The following is a 10,035-nucleotide window of genomic DNA, read 5'->3' on the forward strand; positions in this document are numbered from 1 at the left end:
GTGTGTGGGGGGAATAGGGGAACAGGTTGTGTGTGGGGGGAATAGGGGAGTAGGGGAAAGGTTGTGTGGTGTGGTGGGGGAGTAGGGGAACAGGTTGTGTGTGTGGGGGGAACAGGGTGTAGTGGAGGCTTCTGAGTGCTGGGGCAGATCAGTAGCTGGATCCTGTGGGACTTCCTGTTCCTGTGGACACTGGCTCTGATTACTGTCACTGACCAGAGAGTGCGTTCTCTCCCATCTTTTTGTTCGCTTTCTTCTAGTCCCTCAAAGTCGAGGTTGATGTGGCAGCAATGAGGCCCCGGCCCAGTGTAGCCCCCTACTCAGAAGCACCTTTCATACCTCTTTTTACTCAATCCTACTGAGAAGCACCCCCCCCCCTCACCACCCAGTTTTCCCAGCTTGACCTCTGACCTCCTCAGAGCCTGGTTATTAGCTTCTTTATCAGTGCACGCCTCCCCCCCTTCTCGCAGGCCTTCTCGCGTTGCATGTAAACCAAGACGGCTTTAGTTGGAAACAAATGCAGTCTAAAGGCCTTTCGAACGGTGGAGGTGCAGCAGGTGTGGTGGCTAGTTGGTTCTAGTTTCATTTGGAGGGGAGTTGGGGGTAGTCTGTTGTGATGGTGTGATGATGAGTGTGTCATGTGTGTGTGTGTGTGTGTGTGTGTGTGTGTGTGTGGTGGTGTGTGTGTGTGTGTGTGTGGTGTGTGTGTGTGTGTGTGTGTGTGTGTGTGTGTGTGTGTGAAGGGAGACAGTAAGGGTGAAGTTGGGGTGAAAAGCATAAGAAAGGTTGGAGGCATATAGCTAGTGCATGGCATGGGGCTAGTCTGGGCTTGACTAGAAACCAGTGAGCATGAACAGATGTAGGCAGGTCAAGGGAGGTCAGAGGGTGCAGGTGAACTCTCCCTCTAGGAATTCTCTCTCTCTCTCTCGCTCTGATTCCATGATGGTGGGAGCCACTAGCTTCACTCAGTAATAATCATAAAAAGATGCAGGTTGTAGTTGTGGAGGAACCCATCGCTATGTCACTYTGCCCTTCTCTCTTCCTCCCTCTCCTCAATCTCTCCCTCACTCCTATCTGTCTTCTCTGCCCTCCTATCTCCTTCTCTCCCATTCTCACTCCTCTTCGTTCAAAGACGAGGAGGAGAGGAGGAGCTGCTGTCCTTGAGACTGAAGCCACAGAGATGCCCCTGTTTCTCAGCTGACACACACACACACACACACACAAACATTTGACATGTATCTAACCCTTAATTTTTGGCACTAAACAGTCTCCATATATACTTCCACAGATTGTTTTAACTGGTACCGGGGACCTTRAGACGAGTCTTGTGAGGCCTGTAGGCGTCCTAGACCAAATCAACTGACATGTACAGTATGTGTTCGTTAGAGTCTCACCTTTCCACAGAGCTGTGTAGCCCAAACTGTTCAGACACTACAGATAGAAGTTGACAGATTGGCTGTACCGACTTCAGACGAGTCACAAGACACATTGTTGGGGTTGTAGAYCAAAACGAAGAACACCGTAGTGTTCGTGAGAGTCTCATCTTTCATAACAGTTTGTCGGCTAAACCAATTGGACACTACAGACTATTTRGTGAGAAGACCATTTACCGCAGATGCAGGGGCACGGACATGGACCGTAGGGGGTTTATAACACTTAATTCCGAAGCATTTGAGAAAAATTTTAACTGGTGGAATTTGGGAAAATGTATCCTTTCAGAGTTTTCTTCTTTCTATGTCAGGGTCAATAAATGCTTTTCTACTAAAAGTCATTGACATTACAATTCCCTCTCAATTAAACATTATTTTAACTATACAGCATTGGTAGTATTTATTTTCTCACATTTTGGTCATATAGTTTTTCAAGAAGGACCGTCCTCCTTCATAGTCACAAACCTTTCGGGTTTCACCTCTGAACCCGTTCTCCTCTGTCCACCCTCCTCTGAACCCGTTCTCCTCTGTNGTTCTCCTCTGTCCACCCTCCTCTGAACCCGTTCTCCTCTGTCCACCCTCCTCTGAACCCGTTCTCCTCTGTAAAGCCTCCTCTGAACCCGTTCTCCTCTATCCACCGTAAAGAAAGACAAATAAACATAGACTGACTCGCTCCCTGAGTGCCCCCCTCACCGCCCGCCATAGCAACCCCTGTATCAGAGAGCCCCTCCACTCAGGTTTCACTTCTCTGTGCTTCCTGCTGCGCCCAGTCACGCTGACACACACCCTTACACTCAACCAGTCCAATATTGAATGCGTGGGTGTGAGAAAATATGTAGGCCTACATGTGTGTCTAGGTATTTCAGGTTTGGGGTCAATCCCATGTCAATTTAGGTAGTGAATTGGAATTCAAGAGCTGAAAAACACCCTAACTGCACTTTCCAGTTCTTGAATAGAAATGTTTATGAACCTCCTGCTGGATTACCTGAATCTAAATGCAATTGACCCTAACCCAGATGTAAATATAAAACATAGACATTACGAAACGTAACAAAATTTAGAAAAAGTCAAGGGGTCTGATTACTTTCCGAATGCACTGTATATGTGTGTGTGTTGKGCTTGATCCTGACTCATCATGGTTGTCACCAAGCTTCCTGTTTGTATTAAACAATCTCTGTCCAGAGAGATAAAGTAGGAGGAGGGTCAACAGATATGTAGAACGAGAGACAGATTTCTTCTCCCTACTCTCCCTCTATCTTACAGAAAAATAAAGACAACACAGAGGACAATCAGAAATCTCTCTCAGAGCACTCCCTCTCAGAGCACTCAGTTGTGGGTAGCAGGATTAGCGCTGTCAGCAGCGCGACAGCTGCGTACATCTGGACCTGTTGGCCCCTTACAGCTCAATCCTCACATCGTTACATACAGCTAGCTACAGCTACCCCACTGTCTGCCCTGCTTTACTCTGCTGTGCTACACATCATGTCATTACTGACAAACACACACCTTACCCTGCTCTATCTTACATCCCCCATCTCTTGTCTAGCCCTTCCCTGGGGGAAGGATTTATGTGTGACACATGCTGTTTTTCATGATGACGTACAGATAGGTATCTCTGGTTACGTGACTGTATAATATGCTGGTGGCTTGTGAGTGWGTGTGTGTGTGTGCCGTGGGCTCACTGTGAGCGATAGCCACCTGGTCTTTCATAATCCCGCTCTAGAAGATCTAAGCAGTGATCAAGGCTTCACTCCTACATGTTACCTGGGACGACCAGAGAATGTCTGCCAAAGCTAGCCTATTCTTTCTCAATMAATAGATATTCAACAGTCCAAAAACAGTCTCCTTGGTTTCGCTCTCCTTTTATTGTGGAATACACTATAGTGCACAATGAAWATTCAATTGCCTACCATTATAGAACTTTCCATTCAGTTGCTGACTTATGGGTCAGAATGAATAATTATCTAACAAAATGTTTTGTCAGACTTCGCTTTAAAGTTTTCATACAAAAATATTGCTCTAGAATCTATCCACGACCATTTATTATTAAGAATGTTTCAAAAATACTTGGAGATCGTTTTTACAGACCAAATCATAAGGTGTTTGACAGTAAATCTGTGCTAAAGTGCAACGTTACGTGCCTATGTTTTTGTAGATGTCTACATTTTGTTTTGTATGTCTGCATGAGAAAGTGTTTTGTATGTCTGCATGAGAAAGTGTGTTGTGTGTGTTCCCTATCATCCAGACAGAATTCATAGCTATTATCAGACAATGCAGGAACACATTGTAATATAGTGTAGGAATTCTAGTACTCTGACTCAAAGCTTTTCCTCAAGGATAGGCAGACATCACATAGCAGCGCAGAAAAAACAACTAAATTGCTGAATATAGGAATAGCTGAATTCTTACATCAGACACAATTCTACCATGCAGAGAGAAGGAAAGATAATTGCTGTTTTTTTTAGAGCATCTCCAACATGTTGACACCCATGCATCTAAATTTAATCTATTTATATTTTTGTCATGAGAAAAGACTGTCTGTATTGGTAAGACAAACATAATACTATGATACTTACAATTTGAGGACAATACTACATTCCTAATTCCAACCTAGGACTACATGTCACAGTTTCATGAGCATCACCACTGTAACCATGAACGACTTGCACAGAACAAATGATCAATTAGCGCCATCTTGCGAACATCCTTTATAAAACAGTCACACAATCGAAAGACAGCATCTCCCATGATTCCCCCATTTATACGRCGTATGTAAAGGTCACGTCAGTGTGCTCGATGAGGTAACTACAAACATGGCAGCGCTTTTTGCAATACGGTGCTTATTTAGAAGCTATTCTCGGGTCAGAAATGTCGATCAAAACACACGAGTACTTGTCAGATGTAGCWGAAGGATGCTGTGCAGTGCACCGTCTGACAGCAGTAAGTCGTTTATTTTGCCGACACACTGAGAAATGGGAGTTCTACCTCTGACGTTGTAGCATGTGCAGCTATTGTTGTTTACGTTAGCTGCCTATGCTAACGTTAGCTAGCGTTCACATTTTAGTATTTTAATGGTACTAGTAGCTAGTTGTTATCCTCGAAGCGATTTAAACACATGTTGACAACAACGTAAATTTATGCCGCGTTTAAAACTGGGAACTAAGAAATCTCAGGTTTCAGTGCGTTCAAGACAACTTGGAACTCGGAAAAAACGAGCTCCGACTGGAAAAATCGAACTGTCATCCAACTATGATTTTCAATTCGGAAACTCCGGCCTCTTTCTAGAGCTCCTACCTGAAGAGAGATCACTGGCATCGTGATTTGACCTTGTTTTCCCCCCAGTTCTCAGTAGTCTTGAAGGCACCATTAGCATTTTGTAAAGCATGAACTACTTTCAAGACAACTCGGAAGGATGCAAGAAAYAAATGTCAGTGATATTCTGCTCAGAAAGCCGGAGCTCTTGAAAGTTCCCCGAGTTGTCGACATTTCCCGACTTGGATGAAGATTTKAAAGATTTTTCRCYGTCGGAGCTTGTTCTTTTCCCAGTTGTCTTGAACACTCGGAAGTTGGAGATTTCCCGAGGTCTGAGTTCCCATTGGTTTTGAACGTGACAGCAGTCAGATTTAGCGCATCACATATATATAATCTGGCCACCATGGAGCTAATTTAAAGGAAAAATCCACCTCAAATAACTAATTCCTTTAATTTACAGTGTTAAATAACTATGTGAGAACAATATTTTATGTGAATAAATGTTTCATTTTGTCATTATAAGGCTGGTAGCAACGTGGAAATCTGTTACAGCTGAAGTGTACTACAAAACCGACAATGCAATGCTCTCTCCATGGACTGGCTAGGTAGTTAGATAAAAAGCAAYCGTAGTTAAACACAATACCAAAGTCAATATCAGCATGTGAAGTAGTTAGTGCAGTTTTAGGCGATTTTATAGCTAACTATCAATTTAGGAGTCTACAATCTCGCCATGTTCAACCTGCAGATCGATGTGCCTCGGAGAGTGGAGTCTGACATTCGCAACGGCACTATGCAATGCACCCTGGACTGAAGAGGCAGACAAATATGAGAATTGTGGTGGACCCTCCTGTTAAATTACACATTTCTCAATGTAGGAATATTGCAAAAATATGAAAAASACAACGTCCTGCGTTATGACATTGCCCATTATTGAAATCTGACATGATAGACGTTTTTGCGATCTAAAAGTCATATTCCTATTAACTTCCAGTGTAGTGAGTGGCTTTAAATACAATGCTACGTCATAATGGCCAAATTTCTGCCCGCTTGAACGGCAATAGCGCAGATACACATGAACGGGTGGCAACTTTAGTTTTAGAAGTGGGTGGGGACAACCTGGCGGTGGGTCTGGGGGTCCTCCCTCAGAATTGTTTTAGGCATCTAAAGCTAATTTCCTGCATTTCTACTGTGGCTGTCCCTGACACAAATAAGCAAATTATTGGTCGACCAAGAGTTTTTTTTTTTTTTTTACCAATCGATAAATAAATAAAAAAATAACGGGGAGAGTGCGCTTGTTTGATATGGAAAAGCGTTGCGGTAGCTATTGATAAAGAACATCGAGATGAAGCAGCTGCTTTATAAGTGGGATGCACTGTTGAGTGCTACATCCTGAGGGGTTCGTGCTGATTGTACAGAGATTGTGACAGACTTAAATGGCATCCCTTGAGAAGGCAAGAACAAGATGTATGTCAGGAGAAGTGCAGTATTATCATAAGGAGAAGTGTACTTGGAATACGGAGGAGGAATGGAGGGGAAAAGAGGGGCAGAGGAGCTCTAAGATGGAGGAAGAGGGTGCGCTTGAGTCAGTTAAAAATTGTGGAAAAAAGGGAGATGGTTTGTTAAAGAAGAATGGTAGAAAGTGTAAGCAGGGTGAGCTGAAGACAGGAGGAGAAATGGAAGAGAATGAGGGCGAAGTATCGGCGGTGGTAGGTGTGGTGATGTTCTCGGAGCCCGAGACATGCACCGAGGTTCAGGATAAAGATGAGTCTTTAGTTTTTGGAAAAAGTGGGCGTTTGCCACATGCTGCAGGGATTTTGGCCCACTCCTCATACAGACCTTTCCAGATCCTTCAGGTTTCGGGGCTGTCGCTGGGCAATACGGACTTTCAGCTCCTCCAAAGATTTTCTATGGGTTCAGGTCGGGACGGCTAGGCCACTCAGGACCTTGAGATGCTTCTTACGGAGCCACTCGCGTAGTTGCCTGGCTATGTGTTTCGGGTCGTTGTCATGCTGGAAGACCCAGCACGACCATCTTCATTGCTCTTACTGAGGGTAGGAGGTTGTTGGCCAAGATCTCGCGATACATGTCCCATCCATCTCCCCTCAATACGGTGCAGTCGTCCTGTCCCCTTTGCCAGAAAAGCATCCCCAAAGGATGATGTTTCCACTCCCATGCTTCACGTTGGGATGGTGTTCTTGGGTTGTACTCATCCTTCTTCTTTCTCCGAAACGGCGAGTGGAGTTCAGACAAAAAGCTTAATTTTTGTCTCATCAGACCACATGACCTTCTCCCATTCCTCTCTGGATCATCCAGATGGTCATTGGCACCTTCAGACGGGCCTGGACATGCGCTGGCTTTAGCAGGGGGACCTTGCGTGCGCTGCAGGATTTTAATCCATGACGGTGTAGTGTGTTACTAATGGTTTTCTTTGAGACTGTAGTCCCAACTCTCTTCAGGTCATTGAACAGGTCCTGCATGTAGTTCTGGGCTGATCCCTCACCTTCCTCATGATCATTGATGCCCCACGAGGTGAGATCTTGCATGGAGCCCCAGACCGAGGGTGATTGACCGTCATCTTCAACTTCTTCCATTTTCTAATAATTGCACCAACAGTTGTTGCCTTCTCACCAAGCTGCTTGCCTTTGTCCTGTAGCCCATCCCAGCCTTGTGCAGGTCTACAATTTTATTCCTGATGTCCTTATACAGCTCTCTGGTCTTGGCCATTGTGGAGAGGTTGAGTCTGTTTGATTGAGTGTGTGGACAGGTGTCTTTTATACAGGTAACGAGTTCAAACAGGTGCAGTTAAAGGTGGTTGGTAAAAAAAAAAAAGTCTTTTTGTGATATTTAGGTTAAAAGGTTCAGGTCACCAAAAATCTGAAATTAAACAATATACCACAATACGTCTTACCGAAAAGTCCCATGTGACTGTTGGTAGAGCATGTGCTTGCAACAACAGGGTTGTGGGTTCGATTCCCACAAGGACCAGTACATAAGTGTGAATGTATGCACTCACTACTGTAAGTGGCTCGGATAAGAGTGTCCGCTAAACGACAAAAATGTAACAATGTAACATTGTAAATGTAAACATTACAAAGCATGTTAAATTTGTTTTTGTTTTGTTGATGTAATTTTAGGCGGGAAAAATATATTTTGTCTGTTAAAAAGTCTGAGTGACTGTCCATTTTATTTTATTTTTTAAATCTACTTGACACAGTGGTTGCTGAACCAAAAACAAATTTTAGGCCAGGGTGGCAAATTTTTGGCTCGAGGACCACATCGGGATTTTTGAATTTCAACGGAGGGCTGCATTTTTTGGGGGACCAATTGTTTGTTAAAATCAATTTGTGGGGCGTCCTGAGTGGTGCAATGGACTAAGGCACTGCATCGCACTACAGACCCAGGTTCGATCCTAGGCTGTGTCACAGCTGGCCGTGACTGGGAGACCCATGAGGCAGCGCACAATTGGCCCAGCGTCGACGCGGGTTTTTAATTTTTTTCACCTTTATTTAACCAGGTAGGCTAGTTGAGAACAAGTTCTCATTTACAACTGCGACCTGGCCAAAAAAAAAGCAAAGCAGTGCAACACAAACAACAACACAGAGTTACACATGGAATAAACAAACATACATTCAATAATACAATAGAAAAAGTCTATATACAGTGTGTGCAAATGAGGTAGTAGAAGGGAGGTAAGGCAATATAGGCCATAGTGGCAGAATAATTACAATTAGCAATTAACACTGGAGTGATGTGCAGGAATGATGTGCAAGTAGAGATACTGGGTGCAAAGGAGCAAATTAAATAAATAACAGTATGGGGATGAGTAGTTGGATGGGCTATTTACAGATGGGCTATGTACAGGTGCAATGATCTGTGAGCTTAAAGTTAGTGAGGAGATAGAGTCTCCAGCTTCAGTGATTTTTCGCAGTTCGGTCCAGTCATTGGCAGCAGAGAACTGGAAGGAGGCGGCCAAAGGAAGAATTGGCTTTGGGGGTGACCAGTGAAATATACCTGCTGGAGCGCGTGCTATGGGTGGTTGCTGCTATGGTGATCAGTGAGCTGAGATAAAGTGGGGCTTTACCTAGCAAAGACTTATAGATGACCTGGAGCCAGTGGGTTTGGCGACGAATATGAAGCGAGGGCCAGCCAGCAAGAGCATCCAGGTGTCAGTGGTGGGTAGTATATGGGGCTTTGGTGACAAAACGGATGGCACTGTGTAGACTGGCATCCAATTTGCTGAGTAGAGTGTTGGAGGCTATTTTGTAAATGACATCGCCGAAGTCAAGGATCGGTAAGATACCCTCGTAAAACTGACTGTTTGGCAGCATGAGTGAAGGATGCGTTGTTGCGAAATAGGAAGCCGATTCTAGATTTAATTTTGATTGGAGATGCTTAATGTGAGTCTGGAAGGAGTTTTTTAAGTCTACCAGACACCTAGGTATTTGTAGTTGTCCACACATTCTAAGTACGAACCGTCCAGAGTAGTGATGCTGGACGGGCGGGCAGGTGTGGGCAGCGATCAGTTGAGAGCATGCATTTAGTTTTACTTGCATTTAAAGAGCAGTTGAGGGCCACGGAAGGAGAGTTGTATGGCATTGAAGCTCGTTTGGAGTTAGTTAACACAGTGTCCAAAGAAGGGCCAGAAGTATACAAAATGGTGTCGTCTGAATAGAGGTGGATCGGAGAATCACCAGCAGCAAGAGGCGACATCATTGATGTATAGAGAGAAGAGTCAGCCCAAGAATTGAACCCTGTGTCACCCCAGAGTCTGCCAGAGGTCCGGACAACAGGCCCCTCGATTTGACACACTGAACTCTATCTGAGAGTAGTTGGTGAACCAGGCGAGGCAGTCATTTTGAGAACCAAGGCTGTTGAGTCTGCTGATAAGATGTGGTGATTGACAGAGTCGAAAGCCTGGTCCAGGTCGATGAATACGGCTGCGCAGTAATGTCCTCTTATCGATGGCGGTTATGATATCGTTTAGGACCTTGAGCGTGGCTGAGGTGGCACCCATGACCAGCTCGGAATACCAGATTGCATAGAGGAGAAGGTACGGTGGGATTTGAAAATGGTCAGTGAGGGGTGTTTGTTAATTTGGCTTTCGAAGACTTATAAAGGCAGGCGTTACGCGATATGATATAGGTCTGTAGAGTTTTTGGGTCTAGTAGATATACTTCCCTTTTGAAGAGGGGGATGACCGCGGCAGCTTTCCAATCTTTGTGGATCTGCAGATGATACGTGAGGACTAGAACCGGGCTTAGTAATAGGGGTTGCAAACAATTTCGCCGGATAGGAATTTTTAGAAAGAGAGGGGTCCGCAGATTTGGGTCTAGCCTGGTTGATTTGTTAGGGTCAG

At 44.6% G+C, this 10,035-nt stretch overlaps 1 pseudogene; it reads left to right on the plus strand.

The window, feature by feature from the left end:
- The first annotated feature begins 4,213 nt into the window (after positions 1–4,213).
- The window catches only part of LOC112070960 (small ribosomal subunit protein mS22-like), a 16,362-nt pseudogene continuing 10,540 nt past the window's right edge, over positions 4,214–10,035 (plus strand).

This window comes from Salvelinus sp. IW2-2015, unplaced genomic scaffold (genome assembly GCF_002910315.2).
Source record: "Salvelinus sp. IW2-2015 unplaced genomic scaffold, ASM291031v2 Un_scaffold1474, whole genome shotgun sequence".
Taxonomy (NCBI): Eukaryota; Metazoa; Chordata; class Actinopteri; order Salmoniformes; family Salmonidae; genus Salvelinus; species Salvelinus sp. IW2-2015.